The sequence below is a fragment of the Procambarus clarkii genome, chromosome 35 (assembly GCF_040958095.1).
Source record: "Procambarus clarkii isolate CNS0578487 chromosome 35, FALCON_Pclarkii_2.0, whole genome shotgun sequence".
NCBI lineage: Eukaryota > Metazoa > Arthropoda > Malacostraca > Decapoda > Cambaridae > Procambarus > Procambarus clarkii.
Window position 1 is genome coordinate 40,639,242 of NC_091184.1, and position 14,200 is coordinate 40,653,441.

The window sequence follows — 14,200 nt, forward strand, 5'->3', positions numbered from 1 at the left end:
TTATGTGTGATGTTAGTGCAACTGGCCTATAATTTTTTGCCAAGGCTTTACTCCCCCCCCTTGTGCAACGGAGCTATATCTGCAGATTTAAGTGCTGCTGGTATCTCCCCTGTATCCAGGCTCTTTCTCCAAATTACGCTGAGTGCTCTCGCTACTGGTACTTTACATTTCTTTATGAATATTGAATTCCATGAGTCAGGCCCAGGAGCTGAGTGCATAGGCATATTGTCAATTTCTCTTTCAAAGGTTTCCAAGTTTGTGGTAATATCCGTTATATTATCTGCAGCTTGAATGTCATTCATAAAGAAGCTGTCTGGGTCATCAACTTTCATGTTGTTTATTGGTGTGCTAAACATAGCCTCATACTGGCTTCTTAGAATTTCACTAATCTCTTTGTTGTCCTCTGTGTACGTACCTTCATTTGTAATTAATGGTCCAATACTGGTAGAGGTTTTTGATTTTGATTTTGCGTATGTGAAAAATTATTTCGGATTTTTCCTTATCTCTTGTATAACTTTCTGTTCCAATTCCATTTCCTCAGACTCATATGATCGCTTCAACGTTTGTTCTATTTCTTCGATCTCCCTGCTTAGGCTTATTTTCCTTGCTTGTGATAGTTGTGTCTGCCGAAGCATTTCCGTTATTTTTTTCCTTCTCCTGTACAGTTGTCTGCGTTCTCTTTCTTGAGTGGTCCTCTTTCTGCCCCTCCTCACAGGCACGTGCTTCAAGCAGACCTTGTAAGCTTCAGCTGTCAGTTGAGCTATTCCCTGTGTGGGAGTTTTGTCGCTTAAGACCGTCTCCCATTGAATGGTTGCAAGGTCTACATTTATTTTTTCCCAGTCGATCCTCTTATTGTTAAAATTGAATTGATTGAATATTCCTTCTCGCTTGTTGGGTCTCTTAGACCTACTACCGTTATTTATGCTAGTTCGCACTTCAATGAGCTTATGGACTGAGTATGAAGTATCTGAGATTGTGATGTCTCTGATTAGTTCATCATTGTTTGTGAACTAATGATGAACTAGGTAACAAGTCTAGAAAACTAGAAAACAACAAAAACACCCTAGAAAACAAGTCTAGTGTGTTTTCGTTCCTAGTTGGTTCTGTAATCTGTTGATTGAGCGAGAATTTGTCACAGAATCTCAAAAGTTCTCTGACCTGTGGTTGGTTATTTCCCGGGTCATTCCCTGCTATGATATTTGTGTTTGCCATTCTCCATCTTAGACTCGGTAAATTGAAATCTCGAAGGAAGATTAACTCTTTTGCTGGCCTGGCAGGCGACCTGGCACACACTGCAACAAAGGCTGAGCATTGGCCGTGAGCGCACAAACCATACTCAAATGTTTATACAGTGTGACCTCACTCGAACGAGGCGTAGGCGTTATATGAGGCGAGGCCGATTCGTTTCACTGCGGAATTCGTTCTACCCGTCAGCCCCAGGCTGTCCCTCCCCTTCATGTGAAAATAACAAAGGTCCTACATCCACTATCAACAAAACAAAAAATCACAGAAAATCTATTTATTATGTATTTATCATTTTGAACATGGCACATGATAGAACAATCACTTACAAACAATTTGGATTAAAAATTCTACATATATGAGCATTATTGAATCCAAAAAAGCAAAATCACATAATTTTCTCAACAAACTGAAGAGAGGAGGGGTGGTTGGCGGGCCGCCGGTGGTAGGGGAAGGAGGGTCAGGGCCGGCCGCTGGTAGTCAGGTGCGGGAGGGGAGGAGGGGGGGGGGGGGTTGTAGCATGTTGGCGGTATAGGAGTGGGGGGGGGGGGAAGGGTGGCAGCCAGACTGACAGGCCTTGGGCCAGACCAGGCCTCAGGCCAGGCCTCAGGCCAGACCTCAGGCCAGGCCTCAGGCCAGGCCTCAGGCCAGACCTCAGACCAGGCCTTGAACCCAGACCTCGACGAAACTCGACCCAATGTTGACTGCATAGAGGCTAGCCGCCTCCTTACCCCTCCCTCCCTCCCCCCCCCCAATACATCCCCTCACCACTAACCCCACACTTTATTATGAATTCTTATTTTGACTACGGAATATGGTAGAGTGATGCATTACAAACCACTGAAATGGTAAAATTTTCTCTCCTAATTTGGTGAAAAGCAGACAGTGAGTGAACTATCAAGGTGGAGCATGGAGGCGCCAGCCACGTATTGCCATTTACATGATAACTCTGGCCAGAGCTCTCCACTGACACAACCTGCCTCCCCTGACACCACTATTACTCCATCTTCCCTGACAACTTCCACCACTGACACAACCTGCCTCCCCTGACACCACTATTACTCCATCTTCCCTGACAACTTCCCCCACTGACACAACCTGCCTCCCCTGACACCACTATTACTCCAGCTTCCCTGACAACCTCCACCACTGACACAACCTGCCTCCCCTGACACCACTATTACTCCAGCTTCCCTGACAACCTCCACCACTGACACAACCTGCCTCCCCTGACACCACTATTACTCCATCTTCCCTGACAACTTCCCCCACTGACACAACCTGCCTCCCCTGACACCACTATTACTCCAGCTTCCCTGACAACTTCCCCCACTGACACAACCTGCCTCCCCTGACACCACTGTTACTCCATCTTCCCTGACAACTTCCCCCACTGACACAACCTGCCTCCCCTGACACCACTATTACCCTGTCTTCCATGACAACTTACACCACTGACACAACCTGCCTCCCCTGAGAATAACTTACACCACCACCTGTCCCCTAACAATAAACCCTAACTACTGACACCACTTGTCCCCCCTGACAATAACTCTCACCAATGACCCTTAATACCATTTTATCATCCTTCAACTATTTCTCCCTGGAAACAATGGATAAGCATAATAAAACACTGTATAACTCTTTACACTTTGGCGAATCATAGATGATGACAGCCACCTCCGACGCTCGGTCTCGGTGACTGCTTGGATGAATAATCCCCACTTAATCAAACATTTGTATGTTCCACTGAACATTTAGTACCTAATTCAATTTGTTCGGATCTTCTGGGAATTCGCTAGAACGGGGTTCGTTAGTGAGGATGAACTGTACTCTTTTCAGCTTTCTAACCTCAATTTTCATGCTACGTCATTCATTTTGCTATCAAACTGTTCACAATATAAAGGGGCACATTTAAAACCAGTCCCATAATATTCGGACAATAAATGGGATTTTTAAAAATGCATTAATTGATGATGGCATTACCTTCATCAGGGACTCAGCGTGTTTTGGTTTTATGATGTCGATACGTTCATCAGGCCGCGAAACCCCTGATATTATTAGTTGGTTTTTGTTAACCCTTGGGCTGCTCTCTTGCGATTTTAGCCTGCAACACGTCTTATAAAAGTGTTCATTTGTGTTTCCTGATCATGGGAAAAATAGAAAATAATTTGTGACATATTTTGACCACAATAGGGCGAGGAAGTCTGGCAAACGTGAGGCGTTGACAGAGTAATCGTCGGAGGCAGTCAGCTCCACCCGAGCTGTCAGGCGGGAGTTGCCACAAAAATATTATTACTTAATTATTTCAATGTCTTTGATTTTTTTTCTGTTTTTTTTTCGAGTAATATTATTCAATAGTGTGTAGTGTGATATATTTATATAATAAAATGTGATCCATCGCTATACTCAAAAAGTATTGTGAGCATATTAGTTATTCAATTACAGTGCATCCTCACTCTAACGAACCCTACTCTAAAGCATTCCCGGATAATCCGAACAAATTGCATTTGGCGCTAAATGTTCAGGAGAACATACAAAAATTCATTTGTGTTGTTCCACTGATGGTGATGACCTAGGCTGGTATGGCAGGGCTGTGAGAGCTGTGTACTGTACATACTCTCCACATCGTTCACTTCAATATCTGTATCACTAGTATCAGACACCTGTCTTAGGTCTTTTTCCAGATTTGAGTTATCAAAATCACTGGCATGCTCATCTTCAAGGAATATGCCCTGTATTTCAACATCAGAGAGTGTTTTCTCAAAAACATGGCCAACTAGAGACTGGGAGCTCAATATGGATACATACAAAATGGTTGCTACCTTGAATATGAGCCTGCCCACAACCGTGGGGAATGCTGGGAATTTTTTTCAAGCTGGCAAACACCTCAGGAATCCATCTTGTACCCAAGTTTTGAACCCTACAATATATCTACGAGTGCCTTAACCACTGTGATGCGCTGAGTTTATTGTGACATTCCCCGTGCACATGAAATCAAGTGTTCCCCCAAAAATGTTTTTTTTAACCCTGAACATGTCTATGTAAAAATAAATACAAAATTCCACTTACTTTGGCTGTGGGGACGTGGACAAGGTGCGCTGTGACGTCATCATGGCTGGTCGCCCGTACCAGAAACTCACACAAGCAAGTGTGCAGGCCATTCAAGCATTGTGAGTTGCCACAAATATATTTTTAATTATTTGTTCTATGTATTTTCAATGCGGTTTTATTAGTTTTTTTTATTGTATATGATGCATATTTTTGTTATTTACAATATGTATACAACAGAACGTTCATAATGTTCCATGGAACTGTGATACTGTGTGTCAGTAATGTATCCACAATGTTTATTGTTGCAATATTACTTGCTAAAAATTCACTAAGATTACAATATGTATAGTTTCACACACTATTTACACACTAACACACTGTATTACACAATCAGTACTTCAGAAGTGAGTAATAATCAATGAAGTAGTCCATGGTACAAAGCGCGACTTCGCTCTCGTTGCACCAGGTACATAGATTTTCGCTGTTTCTTTGTTCTATGTGCTTGCAAATAACGCACTCATGTACACCCTTGGCTTTAGTACTTGTAAGTGGTATGTAGCCAAGCTTGTAATGTGTAAGGTAGTCTTGAAAATACTGCTTTGTAAGGTCCCTGACTGGAAGATTCAGTCATTTATGGCAAGTGTCAGTCAATCTAGAAGAGATTCAGCCATTCTGGAAGACATTCAGTCATCCTCGGAAATTGTCAGTCAATCTGGAAGGGATTCAGCCATTCTGGAAGAGATTCAGCTAATCTTGAAGATGTCTATGGAAAACACCACAATGGAAACCGCTAACACTGTTCATCTATGCTACTTGTATCAGACGCATCATCACTGAACCCAGAAAATAATTCATCTATGTATCACCTATATAAATTGGAGATGGCATAGGTGGGCATGGGTGGTGTTCACAGCTACAACTGGATACGCTCGCTGTATCGTCCTCATAGGTGCGGTATCACTTGCATCCGACCTTTGTGTTAGGTCCTTATTGCGCCTAGCTTCATCAATATCATGACCCTTATGTTCTTCAAGCTGTAAGGTCTGAATTTCACCGACAGAGAGCAATCTTTCAACACTGCGTTGGACAGGTGTTTGGGAGCCAGAGGGGCGTGCACCACCCCATGGTTACTCACTCAATACTAACCCAGCCAGCAGCCCTAGGACATTCTGGGAATTTTTTTCAAAGAAAGCTGCCTCTCACTGGAGGTCCCAAGAGTTCATTTTGTATACAACCTACCGCGAGCGTGTTTTGACCGTGTACGAAAAAATAAAAACTTTTGTTGGTGGGGACAGTTAATGGTGAAAAGCATTTGTCGTTTGGCACAGTGCAGTGGTTAAGGTGTTATGCGCACCCCTTGATCGAGCGAAATTAGGCACTAATGCATTTCAGAGGGTTAATACACTCAACAAAACTGGTTAATAATACCATGACTAATACAATCAACATCACTGGGTAATGCCAATATGATGAATACACTCACCATCACTGGGTAATGAAAACACCAAGAATAACCCTTGTGTGGCTCCGGGCTATTTAGCATTTGTCACCCACAGGCGCATACCAAAAAAAAAAAATTATTTTTTCTTCCTAACCTGTTAAGTCGTGTTCCCTGACCACGAGAAAAAAAAATTAAATTGAACTTACAGACGACGTAATTGAGCCGACAAGATGGGCGATGACATCACACCCTGCATGATCGCTCATGCACGGTGTGTCCCAGAGGCGTCGCGTGCGGTCTTCAAACAACCAGAGTTGCCACAAATTTATTTTCGCGGCATTATTTACAGTGTCTAGGCCTATTTTATTAGCAATATTAGTCACTAATTGTGTTGCACATAATGTTACATCACAGTCATTGTCAATAAATGTTACATACATCGAGTATACACATGTGCACACAAATGTTTTCCATTACGCCATTATATTATGTAATCACAATGTTCATTATTATATGTACACACAAGCATGCACTATGTACAGGTTTTTGCACTATTATTGCACATTTAGAAATCTTGGAGAGAGTGGTAGTCGTTGAAGCAGTCGACAGCACACAATGGAACTGCACACGCTTCACACGATGTTTGCACCACTTTACGTTTCTGTTCTCTCCTTTTTGTTGTTTTTACATACTAGGCATTCACGTTGGCCTATTGCACGCTTTCCAGCTGGTGGCAAATGTTTTAGTCTGTGTTGCTGAAAGGCCTCCATGTGAGCAAGCCTGGGTGTTGCAGCATGCTGCAACACTGGGTTCATGATTGGTCTTTGTATGCCAGGGACATCTTGACCAAACTTTGCTAATAACTGTGTTGCAAGTGTAAAAGCAAATGCATAGAAACTAGGTTTATGTCCAGTTTTCCCCAGATACATATTATAGCAGTTCAACATGCTCATGTCAACAAGATGGAAAAACACTTTTTTCGTCCATTTCAATGTTTTCTGCACACACTCGATCATGCCAACCATCATGTTAGCCTTATCAATCAAACGCATGTTGATATTATAGTCAAGAACACAATCTGGCTTATATACTGGTTCTTTCGTTACACAGTTCACCTTGCCACTATTCACCATTGTACCCTCATGAATGGTTGTCAGCATGTTCACTTCTCTCTTGTCTTTCCACCGAACCGAGAGTATTTGATCACATTTCTGTAGCTGGCACTCACCAACTGCAAGTCTACCGTCAAACACTGGCATTTCCCTCCTTCGTGCCTTTACTGTGCCAACCAATCCAGTTCTATTTTCAACCAAAAACGTAGTTAGCAATAGACTAGTATAGTAATTATCTGTGTATAAGATGTGGCCCTTGTTCGTCCATGGTGCCATCAGTGACTTCACCACACTACCCGAGACACCATGTTCGTTGTTACCGGGAATGTCTACATCGCTAGCTGAATACAGAATCATGTATAACACGTATCCTGTTTCACAGTCATACAGTACAAAGAATTTCAATCCAAATCTGTTTCGTTTGGAGGGAATATACTGCTTGAATGAAACATATCCTTTGAAAAGCACAAGGGATTTATCAATCACCAGCTTCTGTGCTGGTACGTAAAAATCTCTGAACTTATCAATCACTTCATTCATATAGTCTCACTCGCCAAGGTCTATCATCCTCTGCCCGGTCCTCATTACATGCAAAATGCAGATACCTGAGGAGTATCTGAAACCTATCTCGGGATATATATTTCCCTAAGAAAGGTGTTGGAATAGTCAGATCTTTGCTCCAGTAATCTGTGCTAGCGTGTTTGACACAGTGCTTCATCAACATACATATTGCTAAAAACACATACATTTCACCTACATTTGTGGTTTTCCAATGTTGCAATCGTGAAAATTCTGTTATCTCTCTTCTAATGAGATGAGCCGCATGAAGGTTCGTTTGGTGTACAATATATTCCATGAGCGGCTCATCATAGAATGCTGTAAAATAATCTAATTCACTCATATCCTCTCCATTATCAGGGAAAAGCTTGGTAATCCCGTCTTTATTGTCTAAGGCAGGAATTCCAGTAATAAAACCAGCACCATCACTCCACACTAGTGCACCTGGTGTCCTGCGAGACACAACAGGGGCACGACGGCGAGGAAGCGATGTACACCGTGGACCAGGAGCTGAAGCCTGTCTGCGCACAGTACGGCCGCTACGTGCACATAAAGTGGAAGCACGTTTACATCACCATCACTACACTACTCTTGGTACCTCATGTTGTTCCATGCGGTGGCGCTTGGCTGAGCGAGATGCTGCCGACGCGACAAATTCTCGCCCAGTAACACCACTGGTACTGACAACAGGCTCGGTAACACTATGTTCTGATTCCACTTCACTAAAACCAGAAAAAGAGTCACCTTCCTCTGACTCATCACCGAAAATATCCTCAGACTCTAAATAAGCACATGAACTGTGTGGTAGAGGGTGAATTGAAGTAGACACTGGGCAAGGTGAAATGGGTGAGCATAAAGGCCTCGCCATGGGAGGAGGCTGTATCTCATTTTCACTGTCCGTGCTACTATTATTGGTCAATTGTGTGTTTAGTCTTTATCAATGTCAGAGTCATCAAAATCACTTTCCTCACCATCAGAAAATAATTCACTGGTTATTTGATCTTGGGCGAGTGATTGCGTGGTGCGAGCCCAGGAAGCGTTCGGCCGTGCGCTCGACATGGTGGCTGCTGGGTAGCTGATGCCTCCCACTCGATGGTAGCGCGAGCTGGATTTTTTTTTACAAAATGGCGTCTGTTTACTATAGCCCCTAAGCCGCGTATGGGAGCCCCCTCTACCCCGCGGGCCTTTCAAATCTTGCGTTGTACTCCAATGCATCATATGATGTGGAGCATAAGTTACTGCAAGTCACTCAACCCATCATATGATGTGTCGTGCACTTAAAGGGTTAATACACTCAGCATCACTAGTTAATGACAACATAATAAATATACTTACCATCACTAGTTAATGACAATATCATGATACACACACACACACTGGTAGTACAGTAAGAATAAAATTGTCCTTACCATCATTAATGGGCAGAAGTTGTGTTTGCTATCGTCCTGGGTAGCCGAGCAGAGATGGAAGCAGTATTACCTATTAGGCAAAATAAAACAAATTTAAGGTGTCTATGACTAAATTTTTCCCACCAAAACATAGTAAATTTTTAGAAAAATTTAATAATTTTTTTTAGGTATTGTGCTTTGAGCAAAAGTAAGGAGGGTAGGCAGGAGTAAGAAGGGTGGCCAGGAGTAAGGAGGGTGGCCAGGAGTAAGGAGGGTGGGCCAGGAGTAAGGAGGGTGGGCAGGAGTAAGGAGGGTGGGCAGGAGTAAGGAGGGTGGGCAGGAGTAAGGAGGGTGGGCAGGAGTAAGGAGGATGGGCAGGAGTAAGGAGGGTGGCCAGGAGTAAGGAGGGTGGGCAGGAATAAGGAGGATGGGCAGGAATAAGGAGGATGGGCAGGAGTAAGGAGGGTGGCCAGGAGTAAGGAGGGTGGCCAGGAGTAAGGAGGGTGGGCAGGAATAAGGAGGATGGGCAGGAATAAGGAGGATGGGCAGGAATAAGGAGGATGGGCAGGAATAAGGAGGGTAGACAGGAGTAAGGAGGGTGGGCAGGAGTAGGGAAGGTGGGCAGGAGTAAGGAGGGTAGACAGGAGTAAGGAGGATGGGCAGGAGTAAGGAGGGTGGGCAGGAGTAAGGAGGGTGGCCAGGAGTAAGGAGGGTGGGCAGGAGTAAGGAGGGTGGGCAGGAGTAAGGAGGGTGGCCAGGAGTAAGGAGGGTGGGCAGGAATAAGGAGGATGGGCAGGAATAAGGAGGATGGGCAGGAGTTAGGACGGGTGGGCAGGAAAGGGGAACGGGGTATGGGTGGGTTCTCGGCTGCCTCCCCTCCCTCTCTAACAGCCTACTGTACCCAAGATTAACCATGTAATGTATCAATTATACAATGTATGTATGTGATGTAACTATATAACCTGAGCTTGTAAAAGCACCTTCATCACCTTCAGTGATTAATTAAGTGCTTAATTGCACACTAGTTTCTCTATCAGCTATCTCACCCTGTCAGAGTAAAAGAGACAAATGTATGTGAATGCATGTGTGTGTATATATGTATATGTTCATATATGTGTGTGTGTGTATGTATATGTATGTGTATAAAGTATATATGGAAGCTGATCAAAATTACATTTCACCTTTGTAAATGCACATTAATGACACTATGTAAAAGACACATCGAACACTTTATGTAGGGCATACGTAAATTTGTGTATCTATGTATTTACGTATGTAGGTTAGCTAAGCATTTTAAAAGCACCAAATCACCTTCTGTGGTTGATTGTTCAATAAACCCTTGAACTATATGTTTAACACATCTCTATCCCTGTCCATGGAGGACAGAAGAAAATGTATATATGCTGGTTAGCATTGTAAATGTGTGGCCACGTCTGTGGTAGAAAAAATAATAATAATAAAAAAAAAGCCTACGTAATACAAAACACGTGCATTAACCCTAAAGCTGCTACAGCCTGGGCTGTAAAAGCTGGGGCTGGGCAAAAAATATTTGAATTATGTGAAAATTAATATTAAATGTTAAACAAATCTCCAACTTATTGGCATAAGAATCATGAAAGTTTCATTCCAATATGTTCAGAAATGTATTTTAGACAATTTTTTTTAAAAAGGAGAACATTTTGTTGATAAGGAGAACAGCTCCTGTTAACTGGAACTGAGGGATAATGCAGTAATAAAGAGATGCAAGCACTTGTCCAATGTACAAAGAAGAAGAATAGTAGCAAAAAGTGTCCACAAAGTGGATATGCAGCTGGTGCCTGTAGAGCATTGCCGATTAATACATAATAATACCAATAATAATGAGTATGTTGTCATGCTCTATTTTGTTATATATCATAAAAATGCATTGCCTAATGTTAATTTCTGTTACTTTCAGAAATGTCCAATTTTTTTTTTGGGGGGAGGAGATTTGTTTTTTTCTCCTTTGTTTATTATCAGATTTGTTGTAACCTCTGCATCCTGGAGAGTGCATACCCATCCCTAACTATGTCAAGATAGAATGAAATTGGTCACCAAATAAATCAGTCACAACTGGCAGAACTTGGGACTGAATTTTTGTACTGAGTTTTTCAGATTTCAAATTCTATTTTCTTTGTATCTTTAGGCAGTTTTGATGATTAGGGAGCAGATTAGGGCTTTATAACTTTTATACAGAATACATTTTTATCCCTTATTTAAATCCCTAGTTAATAACTATATTTTGTTTCTTGGGGAGGGGGGGTATTTTTTCTTGACATCATTACAACACATACAGTATTGACCTACAAGTTTCGCATATTCGAGTACGAATGTCAAACTACCTTTATTAAAACAAATAAGTAAATTAATGAATAAGAACTAAATTATTCATTGTCAATAACTTCAACTTCAATTATCTCTAAAACTAGAGTTTCAACTTTGAGTCAGTTTTAAAAAATCCAGTTTCTGACTGATTCTCACCATTTTTACAAATAATGTGCACAGCTGTCTCTTTTACAATCCTATTAGAATGGATTTTTCCCAAACCCTAAATGTTTGGAGTTATCAATTTTTTTTCTAAGTTTGGCGCATAATTCAAATGCCACATTGACAATTTTTTTTACAGTAAACTAAACTGAAAACATACATTCTAAATCTATGAAAATGAAGATCATATACTATTCTGAGAGCATAATAACACCAAAGGAATAATTGGTGATAGTTTATATTTTTGCAGCGGATTTCAAAATCTGTTATTCTCAATAATCAATTTTATAATTATTATTTTTTTTTTCTTATTTTTTAAGTTACGTTTGTGATCATTTAGACAAAGTTGCAGGATTTGCTAGTATGCACAAAAAAATGGAAAGCATTAGAGCAAATTTGACAAACTGAACTTTGCCATCAGGTCCTGTCATATATGCTCCCGAAATATGATGTATATGGTCCCGAAACACTATGCGTGCTAGTGGCTTTACAAGAATGGTAACTTAACTTAATTTCTAAATTCTCTGTTAACCCCCCAATATATCTTCTTGTAAATAAATAAATAAATAAATATGTATGCCATGCATAGCTTAAGGGTTAATACAGAACTGTACTGAATAAAATGTATAAAATGTCAAACTAACAATAATAATATTTTTAATAAAACAATTTGTAAGTTGATTCTATTAGAAATGCAGCTGAAAGACTTGCTGTAAAGTTAAACATAGACAATTTCAAGGCTAGCACTGAATAGGTATGTCGATTTAAAGAGAGCTAATACATCATTAACATGAAAATTTGTGGTGAGGCATTAAGTGCAGATGTTGGAAGTGCTAATGCATATAAGCATAAACTTTCTCAGCACATGATATCTAATAATCAAAGCTGGTTTTAAGTGTACAAAGCAGATAAAAATGGCTTTATCTGAAAGATATGTATATGATAAGATATATGATAAGATATTTAACTGAAGCTATATATTATGAAAGATACTGTAATGAAGCTCACAAGAAAGAAACAAACTAAGATTCAAAAGTTTTGGTATGGTTTCACAGTAGGCCTACAGGATCAGCAACCAGCACTAGCAAGGACTCACCTTCCGAGGATAAACAGGCAACTGGACCAGCACCCAGCACTAGCAAGGACTCACCTTCCAAGGATGCCCAGGCAAGTGGACCAGCACCCAGCACTAGCAAGGACTCACCTTCCAAGAATGCCCAGGCAACTGGACAAGCACCCAGCACTAGCAAGGACTCACCTTCCAAGGATGCCCAGGCAACTGGACCAGCACCCAGCACTAGCAAGGACTCACCTTCCAAGAATGCCCAGGCAACTGGACAAGCACCCAGCACTAGCAAGGACTCACCTTCCAAGGATGTCCAGGCAACTGGACCAGCACCCAGCACTAGCAAGGACTCACCTTCCAAGGATGCCCAGGCCACTATACCAGCACCCAGCACTAGCCATAACTTACCTGGGAGTACCAATTGAGCTGTACAGTACAGTTCTAATGACATTAAATGTACAAAGTGTAGTTTATGATATAAGTGTACTGCAGTAGTGTGATTCTAGTGGTCTGTACTTTATGTACAGATGTAGTGTATAATGTACATTTGTTAGAAAAGTTACTGTTCTTTAAACAATTTATATTCATGTGTGTGGCACTCTCAGGATATTAAGGCTAACAAAGTTTGCACTACAAAACTCAACTGGTAGAGTAAGTACAGTACTGTAACGTGCAATATCATTTTATTTCATTGCAATTCAAATTCTTTGTTATTTAAATTTTTCAAAAGGCAAATGTGTACTGGCATATGTATTATTATTTTTTGGGGGGGGGGGGGGAAGGGGGATGCTGGGGCCGGATTGATGGAATGAATTCCACACATGAATGAATCGGCTACGCCCCCATATAGCTCGTTCAAGCGAGGGCACACTGTATTACTCATATAATTTCTACATTTAATGTCATTTAATTTCATGCATTTCTTTGATAAAGTGTTTACTCGTGTCCTTTATGATCTTGGTAATTTGTAAGTTTTTTATTTATTTATTTTTATTTATTTATATACAAGAAGGTACATTGGGTTTGTGAGAATACATAGCATAGTACAGTATTTACAATCTTGTAAAGCCACTAGTACGCGCAGTGTTTCAGGCAGGTCCTTAATCTAACAGATAATTTTAAGTAGGTAAATTCTATCAGAATTAATAAAATGATAAATACATTGCAAGAAAAAAAATGAGATGAGAGAGATTAGTAAGTATATTAAAGCACATTGGTATATTAAAGCTCTGATTAATTACATAGACAGCTTGATTGGTAATTTAAACAAGATTAATAGACACCATACAGCAGATTGACAGCACAATCACCCCATTGACCCTATTAAACTTAAATTATAGTATGTTTATGTTACTCTATGTTCTGATAAGTTCTAAGAAAATGTCATGAGGAGCAGTTCTAAATTACACCTTGTATTTCCATTCTGTAATTAATGTAAAAAACTACTGTACTGTTGCTAGAACTACTGACTCCATAATGTAATAATCTATGCCAGTACTCTGACTATACTCTGTACCTGTAAAGTAAGGCTGTAAAGTACCTGTACACATTTTTTGTCAATTTTACTGTAAATTATCTACTTAAAATTATCTGTTAGTTTAAGGACTTCCCCGAAACTCTATGCGTGCTAATGGCTTTACAAGAATGTAAAATCAACTTCATTTCTATATTTTCTCTTAACCCCCAATGTACCTTCTTGTATATAAATAAATAAATAAATGCTTGTCATCCTTATGTATCACCTTTGTATTAATTTTTTATTTTCCTTGAACATTCTCATTTTGTTAACTTACTTCTCTTATAGTATTAAGTGTTTTACCCCGTCACAACATTA

At 40.7% G+C, this 14,200-nt stretch overlaps 1 long non-coding RNA gene across 1 annotated transcript in view; it reads right to left on the reverse strand.

Annotated features, from left to right (window-relative positions):
- LOC138371290 (uncharacterized) overlaps positions 1-14,200 on the reverse strand; it is a 44,623-nt gene that overhangs the window by 19,717 nt on the left and 10,706 nt on the right. Inside the window, exon 2 of the long non-coding RNA XR_011230393.1 lies at positions 8,817-8,886. This is a non-coding gene — a long non-coding RNA (uncharacterized lncRNA). The remainder of the gene's footprint in view (positions 1-8,816; positions 8,887-14,200) is intronic.